At 45.5% G+C, this 17363-nt stretch overlaps 1 long non-coding RNA gene across 1 annotated transcript; it reads left to right on the forward strand.

Annotated features, from left to right (window-relative positions):
- The first annotated feature begins 75 nt into the window (after window positions 1-75).
- On the forward strand, window positions 76-16989 carry LOC112543525 (uncharacterized). Its single transcript, XR_012899315.1, has 4 exons — window positions 76-137; window positions 6499-6544; window positions 15628-15815; window positions 16523-16989. It is a non-coding gene; the product is annotated as an uncharacterized LOC112543525 (long non-coding RNA).
- The last annotated feature ends 374 nt before the right edge of the window (window positions 16990-17363 follow it).

The raw sequence follows: 17363 nt of genomic DNA on the forward strand, positions 1-17363 counted from the left end.
ATGACATCATGGTGTCTTCCTATTGTCATGCCATGACGTCACAGGCACAACACTGGAATGTGGCGCAGCCTCGACGTTGTGGTCTAGCGCTGTGGTGCGGCAGCTAAACCTCATGGCAGGGCTTTGAGAGAGACAAGGTGGGTGAGGTAATAACTTTTAGTTGATCCATTTCCGGTGAGAATCAATGAGCTTTAGTGCTATGCCCAGCTCCTTTGGCCTGAAAGAAGAGCTCTTGGGGTGTTCCACAATTTGTCTCTCAGTTTCACTGCATGAAATTGGTTCAGTATAGGCGATTACTCTACCCATCTGATGGGGCTCTTATCCCAGTGTTTCTCAACCTTTAAGTACCCCCAGTACCTACAGTTTTCAGACACACATTTTTTTTCTACCATTGCAACACATTTGTTTAAACAATGTAATCATAGCTGGGCAGGTGATGAAATTTTTGGGTGTAAAAAGTACAAAAATAAAAATTCAAACAAAAATTCAGTTTTCTCCAAATTTCAGTTGTTGATGTACCTCCCCCCCCCCAGACTTCTCTCAAGTACCCCTAGGGGTACTCATGCCATTGGTTGAGAAACACTGTCTTATCCAGAGCCTACAACAGCACTGAAAATGACATAACATTATCCTCAAGTTGAATCTGCACCTATATGACATTACATTAATATTAATCAGTTGACCCAAAATGCAGGACAATGTAGCACTTTAAAGACTAACAAGATGGTTTATTAGATGATGAGCTTTCGTGGGCCAGACCCACTTCCTCAGATCAAATAGTGGAAGAAAGTAGTCACAACCATATATACCAAAGGATACAATTAAAAAAAATGAACAAATATGAAAAGGACAAATCACATTGCAGAACAGCAGGGGGATGCGGGGGGGGGAGGAGGAAGGAAGGTAAGTGTTGACCCACTTCTTCCACAGAGACAGCTCTGGCCCTCTCCTCCTTCCCAGAAGGTAAATGTAAAATGTTTGACTAGAATTAAGGATGTTAAGGGTTTGTTCGCGCTGACAGTATAATTTTGAAGCAATGTAAGGACAGACTGGTGTCCCAGTGAAGCCTGAATTATTCAGTGGGAACTAGGGATGAAAAATCCCATTTAATAAATTAACTGGTGTTACCAAAGGCTCAGTAACATACTAAATTTAGAATAATTGAAGCCATTTTAGAATCTGGTTGGATGTCCAATGTCCTTGCCCCAGAAGCAAGATCCGTCGGCTGAGCCCGTATCTAGTCACTGGTAAATTGGTAATGAACCACACAAGTCCATATAAGTAAACCAAATTCAATTGTATTGTAAATTTAGATATATAACAAATAATCATGAACCACGATAGTATCTGGTATATCCCAAATGCTTAGTATCTGGTATATCACCCTCACCCAAAGAAGAAAAGGAAGATAGAAAGAATTCCAAATGCAAGGTTGTGACGACGCGTCAGGGTTCCTCCGATCCTGCAACCCCGTAGGAGCAAGAATAGACTCCACCAGCCAGTAGAATAGAGAAGGTTTATTGCTTATCTGGGATACAGCACATCATAGACCTGATGTAATTTCAGGAGTGAGGGCCAGGATGCCTCAGACCCCTTGGATTAGGGGGTCCATTGTCACCCTTAAACCCTCAGGCCTCAGCTAAGGCTGTTCCCTTCATGTTTCCCAGCCAGCAACTGCCCCTTCCCCAAAACCTGGTGTTTGTCCCCGCCTCCCTCCTATTGTCTCCCTCCCTACCCCCAACCGGTTGGACAGGTTGGGGTCTTTGCCTATGTGACTTAGGCAGCTGTCCTGCTGGGCAGCGCTACAGATACCAGCCAGTAGGAGTCACCCCCAGCCCAAACACAGCCACCAGTGGATGACCATGGCCTAGTGTATGGCTTGCCCACTACATCACAAAGGTAAGTTACTATTAATGATAGTCTGGCAGGACGAAGGCGAGGCCTAGGACGTTCAACCTTTAGAATCCAGAGAGTCCTCAGGGAGGATCACTATGTAACAATCTAGTAGCTGGATGAGGGTATACTGAAAAGTCAATATCTGGGCTTTCACCACAAAGAAGATAGTGTTCTTATTCTGTGAGGGTTCTGTGTACGTATGGCTGGGTCTTCACCACAGCAAGATCAGATCGCGATGGTACGGCAGCAGTGATGTAAATCTCGAGCTCTGTTTGATGTAACCCAGTATGCTGATGCCAAGCCTTCGCTATAGTTTGAGCAGGGAAGCACCACAGAGACCCAAAATCCACCACTGGAGATGATCAGGAGCCAGAGAAAAAACAGGAACCTGAATCTTATGTGGGATCCTATTTTATAAGTCTCTTAGGGGTATGTCTACACTACAAAGTTAGTTCGAACTAACGGACGTTAGTTAGAACTAACTTTAATAGGCGCTACACTAGCGCTCCGCTAGTTCGAATTTGAATCGAACTAGTGGAGCGCTTAGTTCGAACTAGGTAAACCTCATTTTACGAGGATTAAGCCTAGTTCGAACTAGCTAGTTCGAATTAAGGGGTGTGTAGCCCCTTAATTCGAACTAGTGGGAGGCTAGCCCTCCCCAGGTTTCCCTGGTGGCCACTCTGGCCAACACCAGGGAAACTCTATGCCCCCTTCCCGGCCCCGGACCCCTTAAAGGGGCACGGGCTGGCTACGGTGCCTGTGCCAGGTGCAAGCCTGCCAGCACCCAGCCAGCAGACCCTGCACCTGGCACGGATCGAGCCACCCACCCGATGTCCCCCAGCCCACCCCCTCTTCCCGGGACCAGGCTGGCGGCTCTCGGGAGCTTGCCCTGGACCGCAAGAGGCGGGCACCTGCCTGGGCTAGTGCGGACATCGTGGACCTTGTCCACGATCTCCGCACTAGGCACAGGAAAGTGGCCGGCTAGGGCAGGAGAGCTGCCAGCCTGGCCACCCAGGAGCAGGTGTGCATGAAAATCAAGGGGGTCCACTGAGACCCCCGACCCTGAGCCCTGAGCTTACAATGGCCGTCCTGGGTCAGACCAAAGGTCCATCTAGCCCAGTAGCCTGTCTGCCGACAGCGGCCAACCCTAGTGACCCTGGAGGAGATGGACCAAAGACAGTGACCAAGCCATTTGTCTCGTGCCATCCCTCTCCAGCCTTCCACAAACTTTGGGCAGGGACACCACTTCTACCCCCTGGCTAAGACTACTCCATGGACCCAACCTCCATGACTTGATCTCACTTCCCTTTAAACTCTGTTCTAGTTGTAGCCTTTACAGCCTCCTGCAGCAAGGAGTTCCGCAGGTTAACTATTTGCTTTGGGAAGAAGAACAACTTTCTCTTACTAGTTTCAAGCCTGCTACCCATTCCTTTCCTTTGGTGTCCTCTAGTCCTTCTTTATGGGAACTCAGGAAGAACTTTTCTGAATGCACCCTCTCCACCCAACCCCTGCTTTTAGAGACCTCTATTCTGTCCCCGCTCCATCTCCTCTTTTCTAAGCTGAACAGTCCCAGTCTCTGTAGCCTCTCTTCATCTGGGACCTGTTCCCAACCCTTGATCATGTTAGTTGCCCTCCCCTCTCCCAGCCTTTCTCTTCCCCTCTCCCACCTCCTTTTCCCAGTCTCCCCCAGTTTTGTTCAATAAAGACAGAGTCAATGTTGGAAGAAACGTTATCTTTATTTTGTACATCAATAAGAAGGGGGGCTAGGGAAGGGTAAGTGGAAGGAGGTGAGGGAGGAATGGGGTACGAGCCCCCGATGGGGAGGACTGGGCTGGCTCTGCGGGCTTCTGGGGGTGGAAGCTCTCCTGCAGGCCCCCAATTGCCCCCTCTCCCCAGATGGCAGCCTGCAGCAAGTGCAGCCGGGCTGATGGCCGAGTGCTGTGATGTGCCCAGTGTGGGTACTCCGGGCACTCCAAGCCAGAACTTCTTTGCAAGCGGGGCACCCCTTAGAACTGTGTGTCCGGGGTGGGGGTCGGGACCCTTTAAGCGCAGCCCTCGGCTAGCCTGAGACAGCATCTCCACGCTCTAAGTCCTCCTCTGATGCCCTGCCGGCACTGCGTCCGGCCATCCTTAAGCCCTGTCCAGAGTCCACTCAATGTGGACTTGCTAGTTCGAATTAGCAAAACGCTAATTCGAACTAGTTTTTAGTTCTAGACGCGCTAGTTTGAATTAGCTTAGTTCGAATTAACTAATTCGAACTAAGTTAGTTCGAACTAGCGCTGTAGTGTAGATGTACCCTTAGACAGGAAAGTAGAGGCTGGTGCAGTGTGCAAACTGTGTAGTGCCGGGTGCAGAATCTGCGCCATGTGCAAAGTCTTTTGTGCCAAATGCAAAGTTTTGGTGTTGTGTGTACAGATTTTGTGCTGTGTGCAGAGTTTTAGAGCAGTGTGCAAAGCTGTCCAGCACCACATGCATAACATGAGGTAATTTTGGCGGGAAAGAGTCCAAGCAGTCCCAAGCACTATATGATGTTATTGATTTTACCTTCAATACTGGTTAAATATTATGTTTAACTGATTTAAATGGGGGCTAGTTGAGGTTGCTCAGGCCAGTGCCCACAGTGCACAAGGCCTGGCTCACTGTGGATGGAAGGTGCTCCAGGTGGAGCACCTCCTGCCTGCAGGGGGCCACCCAGGGCTGGAGCACCCCATGCCTGCGGTGGATGGGGGGTGTACAAGCCCCCCACCAGTTAACTGTAACCAGTAAGCATCACTTGGAAAGGTTAACTGGCAAACCCTACACATCTGTAGTGGGAATCTCAGAATTATATTGTGTCAATTCAATAAACCATTTCCTCACTTCCATCCACATCCATTCTAATGTTATCAGTGCAGAGTCACTTGTTTATTTCTGTGTTAAACTCAAAGTGCTTTCTCATCCCATACATTTTTCAGTGTGCTGCAGTTTTTGAGAGGAAGGGAAAGAAAGTATATAGAAAATTATTTTCCCTGTAACATTGTTGAAATGATCCTTCTATACTGGCCTCCCCTTGTCCTCATCAAATTGGCAATCTTGTGGCAGTCTAAAGTCTGGCTTGTTTCTTTTCCTTTTTCTTTTCCTTTTCCTTTTCCTTTTCCTTTTATTGGAAGGTACTATATTAATACAAATAATAATAACTTCTGAGACACCATCTCATCTGACCATGGTAAAGAATCAAAGAAATGAGTTAGGGCATGTCTACACTTACAAGAAGATCAGCACTCCAGAGGTCGATCTTCTAGAATTCAATTTAATGGGTCCAGTATAGACCCCTAAATTGAATATGGAGGGCAGCCCCCACTGGCATCGAGTACTCCCCCATCTGCAAGGAGCAAGGGAAGCCAACAGCCTCCCGCTGTGTGGATGTCGCCACTGCTCAACTTAAGGTAAGCCGACTCCTGCTATGCATTTTGTGTTGCTGCAGTTGCGTACCCTAAGCTGACTTGCCTGGTCTAGTATAAAACAGGCCTTAGAGATCTAACTCAGGTGCAGTTACAACTGTTTTCCACTGATTGCTTAGCTGGGGTTATTCTGGAGTGCACACAATGCTTTAGTTTCTTTCTCCCTTCATATAACAATAGCAATCTACACAAGTGTGGGCAACCTGTGGCCTAGGGGCTGCATGAGGTCCATCAGGGTTCTGTGTGTGGTCCACGGGACATTTTGTTTACTGTTGCCCATGCTGCAGGGTTGCCACATTCTGCTGGTTTCCGTCCACATCATTTTTTCCTTCCTATATTAGTAAAGTGATATGCATGAAGAACAAGGGCATGTGAAGTGAGATGCGTGCACAACATTGATAGTGAGAGCCATGCGCTCCCTCTGCATCCAATGAAAATGCTGCTACAAATCAGTTGGCACACCCCACAAATTCTAAGCATGCACGCAAAACTACCCTATCCCAGGAGACTGGCTTGTTTACAACAATATTACAGCCCACTTAGCTGCAGGACTCCGTTGGGTACCCATGTTAGTCTGTAACTGTGAAAACAACAAAAAGTCCTGTTGCACCATAGAGACTAACACATTTACTAGGTCATGAGCTGAAAGAAGACTAGTCCTGCGGCCCACTCACTAGCCTAGGTTGCCCATCACTGATCTACACATTTTTACAAACCAGTAAGTATGTTTTCAATTAATGTAGCATTTATTTTAAAAATAGATTGTCACGCTGTATGAAATCACATCACAGTGTGCAAAGCTGTATAAAAGCTGGATGAAATGACTAGACTTAAGGATTACATTTTTTTAGTAGGCAAGATGTTTATTTTAGCTTATATGTTATTAATCTGTCTTGATCACATTTTCATGCAAATAAATGCCTCTTGCATGCCATGGATTTCAGCACTGCAGATATATTTTAGTAATATGTCTGAGACTGTCAGGTTAAATTTAGCTTTATTTTGTGGAATGCATCAAATGTCTAATCAGTATTCCTTGACTTTAATTGGAAGTCTCTGGTCATAGTATTTAGGTCCTGGTAGACACAATATTGTGAGTGATCGACTGAATCCTCAGGTTTCTTACTCCTGTCTGGTTTTGTTTTGCTACTCCATTTCCTAGGTTGGGATGAGCACTAATTTTTGATGGGGGGACACTCAAGATTTTGGTAAGTGATCAAGGGCCACACTTTTCTATGGAAAGAGTTTGGGGTCTAGGGTGGAGGTTGGATGCAGAAGGGAGCTCAAAGTAGGAGACCGGGGGGCAGGAGAGTGTGTGGAATCTGAGAGGGAGTTTCGGTGAAGGAGGGGGTTATGATTTCGGACAGGTGCTTGGAGTGCAGGGGTCCAGGAGGGGGTATAGATGTAGGAGAGGATTCTGGGCTGGGGGAGGTGTGTAAGTGGGGATTCAGAGTCTGGGAGGGAATTGTAGTCTGGGGGAGAGGAGGAAGGAGGTGCAGAGGGTTTGGGTAATAACCTGGGACAGAGAAATAGGGCACAGGGTCAAGGTGGGAGTATGGGTGGAGGAGAGGATTCTGGTCTGGAGAAGAGGTGTGGGAGGGGATGCATGGTCTGGGATGGAGTTGTGACCTGGGTCAGAGAGGTGCAGAGGGTTTGGGTGGTGACCTGGGGGAAGGAGGAGTTGGGGGTGCCAGAGGCAGGCTCTGGCTGGGAGGCGTTTACTTAGGCAGGACCTTGAGGCAGACTCCCTGCCTACTGCAGCCCCAGACTGCTCAAAATGGCTGGCTGGTACCTGTGGCTATCGCTCCAGGTGTTGGGGGCGGGGGCGGGAAAGGCTTTGCATGATGCTCCCACCCCCAGCAAAATATCTTCGCTCCCATTGGCTGATTTCCGGCCAATAGGAGCTGAGAGAATTTGCTGGCGAGTGGGAGCAGTGCTCAAAGCCTTCCCCAGTCCCTGCAGCAGAGAGCCACAGGTGGCAACCAGCCACTTCTGAGATAAGGCTGAATACATAATAGCTATAATTCACTATCCTATCACAAACTCTTTCAACCTGTCTAGAAACAGAACGTTAAGAAAGCTTCTTAAAACTTCCTTATTTTTGTGACTCATTATTTTTGTGATTTAGCGAGAATAGTTTGGTATCCTAACTTTTCTCTTTGAATTCATGTACCTTGGTGCTGCCAAGTCTAAAAGTTTTAAAATTGAGTCAAGCCACTGTAGCCATGAGATTGGCCCCCAAAATCATGAGATTAAATTATCTTTTTTGACCTAGCATCTGCTTTTTAACAAAAAACCTGTTTCTTCCCACCTCAGAATGTGTTTGATAATGATGGTATTGCCAGCTTTTTCAATTTCAGAGCAAGTTAGGCAATTTTGGCTCACACCCCAGGAATTGTCTCACTAGAAGACTTGTGATAGAATGTGCCCCATACTCACACCCTATTACTGTAATAATCTTTGTACAAAGTATGCCTTGTAACGTATCATTTGAAAACTCAATTTGCTGATCAATATGGTCCTGTGTGGCAACATTGTATGCGAAGTTATAAGATTCTACTGCAGGGTGTTATTAACAAGTGTTCCTGTGAGTAGTTGCTAAGGGAGATGGATCTGGCAATATAAAGAGCAATATGTACATGACGAGCAGCATAACAAACAAACACAAATAAAAAGTCTAGAGAAAGGCACAGGGGCTCATGACAGAGAGTATTATAGCTAAACCAGCAAAAGAAAACAGAAATTAAATTGTCCAAGGACAGAAACATGGAAAGCAGGAAATAGCACCAGAGATGTGGCAATCAGTATGAGTATAGAAATGCCTAGCATTCAGGCAAATATGGAAACTGTAACAAACCTAACCATTATGCGAAAATGTGCAGAGAAAGCAGAACAATAGATGTATTATGTGTAAAAAGGAACCTCAAGTGAAAAGAAGAGCTGTTCTTAAGCACAATAATGGAGACTCAAAACACTGGCTAATGAAAATGTGCACATATGTGACATACATGAGAGACGCTGAAGTACCAGTAAATGTAATAACAGAAACTGAAAGAGGGAGAAATAAGGAATACATAAAAATGGAAGAGTCAGAAGCGCCTGTGAAAGATTACAATGTAGGAGTAATTCCAGAGTTTGAAAAGTGTGCACACACACTTAAATACAAAGGGAAAAAACAATAAAATGAGTTTGTGGTGGGACACAAAGGGAAGCAACTAGTTTTGTACCTTCATATTTGTAAAGAGCTTGCTCTCATAAAGAAGGTGTATGTCACAGAGAGACAGAAAGACAGAGAACCACACTGCAGATTACATGGCTGGGAAAAAGGATAAAGGAGTTTGAGGAGGTTGAGAAATTGTGTTCTTATACATCCTTCCTATTGAAGGAAAAGGCTCAGCTAAGGACCATAAATGCATGGTTGCGCACGTAGTGGAAGAGATGGCTTTGGATTTGTTGACCATGGGATGTTGTTCCAGGAACAAGGATTGCTAGGAAGAGATGGGATTCACTTAACAAAGAGCATCTTCACAAGCAGGCTTGCTACCCTAGTAAGGAGAGCTTTACAGTAAGTTCACTGGGGGATGGGAACCTAAATTCCAGAAGAAGTGGGATACTGGGAGGAAACACAAGGAGGAGAATGCAAAAGAGGAGGCTTCCTGATCCATATTCAGAAAGCAGGGTAGTCAGCTAGTGTTCTTTAGGTGCCTGTCAATGAACACAAAAAGCCTGAAAACAAACAGGAAGAAATGGATGACCTGACACAGTCAAGTAACTATGATGTGATTGGAATAATAGAGACCTATGGTACGTCTAGACTACATCCCCCTTTTGACAGAGGGATGTAAATTAGGCACTTCGAAATTGCTTCATTTGCATAATCACGCCATGGCGCTCTTTCGAAAAAGTGCTATTTTGAAAGGAAAACCGCAGTCTAGACATGGTTCTTTCGAAAATGGAAGCCTTTTTTGAAAGATCCTGTAAACCTTAAAAAAGCGATCAATGGTTTAATATCTAGTTGGCAGCTAGTATCAATCCGAGTGCCCAGTGGTCAGTTTTGGGGCCAGTTTTGTTCAACATCTTCATTAATAATGTTCTGCTGAACAAAAGAGTGAGGGGGATTTGATAGTAGCCTTCAACTACCTGAAGGGGGCTTCCAAAAAGGATGGAACTATCCGTGGTGGCAGATGACAGAATAAAAAGTAATAGTTTCAAATTGCAGTGGGCAAGATCTATGTTGGCTATTACAAAAACCTATTTCACTAGGTGGGTGGTGAAGCACTGGAATGAGTTAGCTAGGGAGGTTGTGGAATCTCCATCCCTAAAGATTTTTAAGCCCAGGCTTGACAAAGCCCTGGCTGGGATGATTTAGTTGGGGTTAGTCCTTCTTCGAGCAAGGGGTTGAATTAGATAACCCCCCTGAGGTCTCTTCCAACCCTAATCGTTTATGAAAACATTAATTAGCATTATATGAAGATGTATTCACAGAAAATGGTGCCTACCAGTAACCTACAAGATAAACTTAAGAGAAGATGCAGAACCTACTGTACATGCTACACAGAAAGTTCCACAAACCTTAAGAAAGAGGCTAGAAGAATTACAAAAATGATTGCAAATGGTATCATTTTGAGAACAGAAGATTTAACACCACGTTTCTCAAACTGTGGGTCCCGACCCCCTGGGGGGGTCGTGAACAACTTAGAGGGGGGTTGCAGCTGGATTCAGTTTTTCTCTTGCAAAAATTTGTGTGTCTCTGGTATCTCAACTGGCAATCCATTGACACTGATCATGTGATTACTGATAGTCGGGCTCGGCTTCTCTCGCAAATGTTCGCATGTCTCTGATGTCTCTCCACGGACAATCTAAATGCCGATTCCGTGATCTCAGACAGTTGAGTTCGGCTTCTTTCGCAAATATTTGTGTGTCTCCGGTGTCTCTGCCGACACAGCGTAGCGTTTACTAGTACAACATCTTTAGTAGTCCTTGGAGTGTATGTGAAGTTCCATTCTTTTATCAATTATTATAAATTTATAAAAACTTTTTATCTGTTGCAACATGGAAAGGTTTGTGTTGGGTGGTAAACGAAAAGCTGACTACAAATCTACCGATACTGCTGATAAAAGTAGGCCTAAATCAAGAGAGTATGATGAAAATTACATATCTTTTGGTTTCACGAGTGGTTTTGTTACTGGAATAGAACAGCCTCACTGTGTTATTTGTCAGAAAATGCTATCTGCTGAAAGTATGAAGCCAAGAAAACTAAAATAACATCTGGAAACAAGTCATGCAGACTTAACTAACAAACCTTGAGATTTTTTCATTAAAAAAGAGATGAAATGAAACAACAAAATGTGAGTCTAGTTAAATATATAAGCGTCCCTTCAAAATCACTTTTAGCTTCTTATCAAGTTGCATACAGAATTGATCAGTGCAAAAAGCCCCACACGATTGGAGAAAATTTAATACTTCCATCAGTTATTGCTAAACAGCTTTTAAGTATCCATTTGTCTAATGACACTGTTTGCCACCAAATTGCAGATATGGCAGAAGATCTTAATGAGCAACTAATTGAAAAAATAAGAAGCAAATCATTTTCCATTCAAATAGATGAGGCAACGGATAACACTAAAGATACTCATTTAATAATGTACGTTAGATTAGTTGATGACGGTAAAATAAATGAAGATTTACTCTTCTGTAAAGAAATTACAGGGATGAGTAAAGCTGAGGATCTTTTTGATATAATTGATAGCTTTATGAAGTCAAATCTGTTACAGTGGTCGAACTGTGTGGGAAAATGCACTGACGGAGCATGCTCTATGTCAGGCTGTCATAGAGGACTTCAAGCATTAATACGCCAAAAATCTCCTGGTGCTGTTTGGACATACTGTATGATTCATAGGCAAGCTCTCACTTTGAAAGATTTGAACCTGGCATTGGTGAATGTTCTACAAGCAACCATAAATGTTGTGAACTATATACAAACCAGGCCTGTAAAGGCAAGGATGTTTGCAAGATTTTGCGGAGAGATGGGTGCTGAACACACTTCCTTGCTATTTTACTGTGAGTCAAGATGGCTGTCTCAGGGAAACGTTTTGACACGTGTTTTCGAACTAAGGAATGAACTTCACCAGTATTTAATTGAGGAAAGGCATAGTAGTACACACATGTTTATCAAATGTGATTTCAGTATGCAGTTAGCATATTTAAGTGACATATTCAATAAGCTGAACACTCTTAATACCTCACTGCAAGGTGGTAATAATAATATTCTTGAACTCTATGATAAATTGAAAGCGTTTATTAGGAAAGTTGAACTGTGGCAAAGCAAAATGGAAAATCAAATTTAGACATGTTTCACACTTTAAAACAATTTATTGAAAGCAATAACACACATATTAGTGAAAATGTGAAATGTTGTATTTTAAATCAGCTTTCTTTAAAATTTCACTTTAAGAACTATTTCTCAGATATGGATATTGAAAAATTTGATTGACTAAGGAACCCATTCAATGCTAAACTAATAACTGGTACACTCACTACTACCGAGGAGGAGCAAACCATTGATATCTCTTCTGACACTGCTTTAAAAATAAAATTCTCAACAATGTCTCTCTCTGAATTTTGGATCAGTGTGAAAAATGAGTACAAAGAATTAAGCGAGAAGGCTATGAACATACTGATCCCGTTGGCAACATCTTATTTGTGTGAGTCAGGGTTTTCTGCAGTTGCTGATATAAAAAGCAAATATCAGTCAAAAGTAAATGTGGAACGAGAAATGAGAATGGCTATCTCGACAATGAATCCCAGATTTAAAAAATTATGCAAACGTAAACAAGCTCATCCTTCACATTAAACGATATGATTCCAAATTTGATTTCTTTTGTCTATTTCCAATAAAAATTTAGTTACCAAAAGTTATTGGCATATTTCTTTCTTGTCCAATCCTAATCCCAATAAAATGATTAGCTTTACTCGTGGAGCAGTGAGGGTGGGGTCACATTAATTCATTTAGCATTTTAGGCGGTCGTGGTATCACAAAGTTTGAGAACCCCTGATTTAACGGATTGGGTTCTCTGTTTAGTAATTGTAGAGAAAAAAGGAGAGGGACTAAGTTTGTTCATAGATCCAAAAGCTGAACAAAATCGTAAAAAAGGAAAACACCCTCTTCTCAGAAATAAATCAAATTACTCAGCAAATTAGATACATCAGAATTTTGGACAGGCCCCCTGGGACACTGAGAGCTTGAAGAGCTGCACTTTCAACACACCGTTTGCTTCCTAAGACTGCCTGTCAGAATATGTCAGAATATGTTTGTTTCAGAAAGTCTTACACTATCCAGTGAGCCAGATGCTAGAGCTGCCAGTAAATAGCCAGATGATCTTGAACAAGCATACATATGAACATAGACATACATATGAACACAATAAAAGTGTCACATGCTGTCTTTCCAGGCATATGGGATACATTTGAAATTTGTTACCTTGTTTCTGTGCCTACTTTTTTCATCATAAACAGGTATCTTGACAGCCCTCAATAAGATACAACACATGATGTTTTTCAGAATAGTATCCGGGATGGGACTTAAAATCCTTTGTACCTTGGATGCTTGGGACTGTATTAATATAATATATTAGCTTAGTGAGTGTGATCATAGCTCCCACTAGTGACTCAACTCAGCAGCTACATCAGCCTTCTTATTCAGCTGAAGAGGCTAGTACGCTGGAGATGCTGTGTTTGAAACTTGATAAATACCTCAATAGTGTCTTGAATGTGCACAACTGCAGTTTATTATACATACATTTATTTAAATGTATAAAGAATATAAATATATATGCAGCTAGGATGAAGACTTCCTCTCATGTTAAATTACTATAATGTAGCCTTGGAATAGCAATGTTTTACTATTCCAGAGAGTCACAAAGATGTCCTGGATTGCTAAGAGATTTCTGTAATAGGGATCTTAGTTCTCACTCTCTGGTAAATATAGGCACTACTAGGACTTTTGAAGCAGAATGTTGCCTTTTTGCAAATTTACGGTGGTGCTAAGTTCCGGTGTACCAAGAGATGTTGCCTTTAGCTGTTTGAAATACCTTACAATTCCTTAAGTGAAGACTTGCAGAAAAACCTTGGAAGAGGCTTAAAGTAGCTGACAATTTATTCTTCTCAATTTCACATAAAAAGAGTGCTGATAGTATTAGGACCCTTCGGAGTGCATAAAACAGTAATTAGTTTTAAGATTATAGCTTTAATTAAATACAAATTAATAGTAGTTTAGAATTAGAAAATCCAATATAGCTGACCAAAATGGAAGATATAGGGATGATGTAGTGGAAGAGTTCATCTTTGAGAGATACAGGGTGAACTAATAGGAAACTCCAGTTTCTGGGACATAATGAAAATTCTACTCAGCAAAAAGTCCTTAACTGACAGCTTAAAGCACATGTAGGCGGAGCGAGAAGAGGTGCAAGCCAATTGAAGAGAGCAACCAATGTATAAAGCTGAGAGCTGATAGGCTAAACCTATAGTGGGATTAGGAGTTTAGAAGAAGAAGAAGAAGCCATGTAAGAAAAATAGCAACAGCAAAAGCAGCAAGAGAACCCTGAAGCTGCCTGGTGACAGTTGCTACAGCAGCCCAGCCAGCATACGGCCTCAACAGCAGCTACTGTAACAGCCAGCAGACTTGTGTATCTGCCACCAGAGGACAGCTTTTTACCTAAGTGGCAGCAGTGAACAGTGCCTCCCTCTCTTTTGACCATACCGAGTTGAGTTAGAGCAGGGGTGGCCGCATGCAGCTCTGGTCAAAGAAATGTGGCTCTTGCTAGTTCTGACCTGCATGCCCAGACTGCTCATGGCCGGTTGCTCTGCACACGCGCCCCAGTGCCTAGAGGGAGAAGTATGTGGCGGTGGCGGCTCTGGTGAGACTCAGGCATTAGGGTACAGCGGGGAGGGGAGGGTTAGTACATTGATACCCTTTCCTTCAGTCTGATACCCTTTCCTTCAGTTTCTTGTCCCTTTCCTCATTCTCTCTCTCTTTCTGGAGTCAGGTTACTCCCACTTCATCATTCAAGATGCTCCATCTTTGTGGTTTGGCCGGCTGGGGCCTGCTCATTATAATTTTCTCCTTCTGGGGTTGTATCTAAATCTTCCTGAACAAACTGTCTCAAGCAGTCTCCTGCTCTACTGCCCAGTCTGTGTCATGTCTCCAATGGTTGGTAGGGGAACCCACACCCCCCACTACTTCAGGTTCCACCTCAGGGATACTGTTGCCAAGATCTGTTCTGTCTCAAATCCTACTTCAGTTTCCCACTTCAGTTCTATCAGACTCCTGGTCCATCTCCTCAAGAGGCCTATTCTCATCCACTGTTCTGCTTTCCCTCTCTAGATCTTGAGAAAGTGACCACAAGCTTTCTGTACTGCAACTCCCTTCTTACTCTTTATTTACTGGTTTTATGGCAGCTTAGACTGCCTCTAGCTGGGATTCATCATCAATTAAAAATTTATCAGCGCTTACTCTCTTTCATCTGAAGAAGTGAGTTGTGCCCATAAAAGCTCATGATACCATCTACCTGTTTTGTTAGTCTCTAAGGGTTTGTCTATGCTGCAGCGTTTTTCCAGAAAAACTACACTTATGTCCACACTGCTATTGTGTTCTTTCGACAGAAAGTCAAAAGAATGGAGGGTTTTTTCCAACAGCGGTAAACCTCTTTCTACAAGGAAGAAGCCTGTTTCCGAAAAAGCTTTTTCGGAAAAAGGCGTGTGTGGACGTGGAAGAGAGGGTTGTTTTTTTTAAAGAAGAGGCCTCCAGGAAATAACACAGGCTGGCCACTCTGTCCAAAGTAATCAGAACTCTATAGTTCCTGTCTCCTGACAGCTCTTAAAGCTGCAGGCACCTGGGACAAGCCTTGTGGCGGAAAGCTGGGCCTGGGAGCTGCACCTCACTGTGGGGTCTGACTGCCACCCAGATTTGGACCCATGGCCCAGCCTCAAGCCCCCCAACATCCCTCCGGCCCTCACAGGGAGCCCCAGCAGAGTTCCCAGGACCAAGCCAGGGGCAGCAAATGCTATGTGCCCTCCTGGTCCAGGGTGAGCTGTGGGGGGAGGAGGGTACCCTTCAGGCTCTCCGCTCCCAGAAAAGAAATGCGGACATCTATGGCCCTAGTGGAGAGGGGACCCTCCCAGGACTCTGGAGCAAGTGAGGAGTAAGGTGAAGGAAGTCTGCCAGGGCTATGCCAGGGCCAGGGAGCACTGCTCTCGCTCCGGGGCCAAACCCCACTCCTGCCCCTATTTCCAGGAGCTTCACCAGATCCTGAGGGGTGGGGAAGCCTGCCCCGAGATCCCTGCCAAGGAGGAGGAGGACAAGGAATAGCAAGTGCAGGAGGAGGAGGAGGACAGCCAGCACCGTGACTCTGACCCTTGAGCCAGTACTCCAGAGCCTGGATGTGTCGCAGGCATCCTCTGATGGTGGGGAGGGATCATCAGGTGAGTGCTCTCAGTTTTCCATATATACAGGGTGGGGGAGGCAGGTGCAGAGGGGATGGGGTGCGATCGTCACTTGGCCTGCTCAGCCTGGACATTGTGCTGCAGTCAGTGCACGTGGAAGCACGTGTAGCACCAGTCTGTGCTATGTGGCCTCAGGAGGCATCCCTGAAGCATGCCTGGGCTCCTGCTCACAGGCTCAACAGAGGCCACATACATGTCTGACCCCTGGGGGGAGATGCCCTTCCCACCACCAGCCACTGCTGGAAGCAGGTTGGGCACAAGGACGGACACACGACCCCACACAGACCAAGGAGTACCACACACAGCACACGGGCATGCCTACACACACGAGGCACCACCTGCTCCTGCAGACAGCGCTGCCAGGCACAGGTGTGTGTGCGGGCGCTATGGAAGGCCAGGCTGCCCCAGACCCCTCTCCCATCCATGGAATCCCACTGTGGCCACACACTTCCCTTGCCTGCTTATCTGTGGGATGGGAAGGGGGGGAAGTGGAAGCATGGTCCCCTGAGCACCTCGGGGCCCCTGTGAGGCAGGGCCTGCTGTGCAGGCCACACATGGCCTTGCTCCCACGTCATCCCTGTCCTCTGGCCCGAGGGCTGTTGGTCGCTACTCACAGAGGAGGGCACGGCCTCATGGACGGTATCTGCATAGATGGCTGACCGCCTCTTCCTCTTTATTCTCCACAGCCGGACTAGTTGTCGCTGAGGGGTGATCCATGTCATCAGAGGCAGCCGCCTGACTATGGGAGTGCCACAAGTGCACGAGGGTCCAGGAGGACCTCCTGAGGCAGTATGTGGGCGTCCTGCATGACATGCAGCAAACACAGGCCCAGAAGTTCTGGGAGGACACTGAGTGATGGAACCACGTGTGGGACCAGCTTGTGCCGCAGGGCAACATGTATGCCATCATGCAGGAAATGATGGCTCACCTGGCTACTGTCCCTGTTCCTGCCTCTCCCCTCCCCCCCACTATGCCTCCTCCCTCTGCCCCCTGCCATCCCTGACCCTACTCCAGCCCCCCCTCCTGCCCACCCCGCTGTTGTCCCAGGCCCCACTCAACCCCAAGTTTGCCAAAGTCCCTGGACCCAAAGTGGCACTTCCAGCTGCCCCACGCACCACACCCAGCCCTGAGCCCCCTTCCTTCCTTCCCCCCATCCAGGTTCTCAGCCCCCCTCCTCCCTGCCCCATCTAGATTCTCGGCTCCCCTCCTCCCCAGTTTATTTTATTATAAAAAAATACAACGTTTATTTTCTTCAAATCAAAACAGGTGTGTTTATTGAGAGTTCAGGGAAGGTGGGAAGGGAGGGGTTGTGGTGGGAAAGGGATAGTATAGTAAGGCACAGCCCCCTACTGGGGAGGCCCTGGGGAGAGTTACTGGGGTCTTTGAGAGAAATGCTCCCTCAGGGCCTCCTGGATGTATATTCCCAACTAGTGGGCCTGGCGGATGGCAGCTGTGCATGACTGCTTGAAGGCCCTACCTTCGTGCCTAGCCTTTGCCCTCCACCCCAATAGGAAGGCCTCCCCCTTC

Source organism: Pelodiscus sinensis, chromosome 1, assembly GCF_049634645.1.
Source record: "Pelodiscus sinensis isolate JC-2024 chromosome 1, ASM4963464v1, whole genome shotgun sequence".
In the NCBI taxonomy this organism is placed as follows: domain Eukaryota; kingdom Metazoa; phylum Chordata; order Testudines; family Trionychidae; genus Pelodiscus; species Pelodiscus sinensis.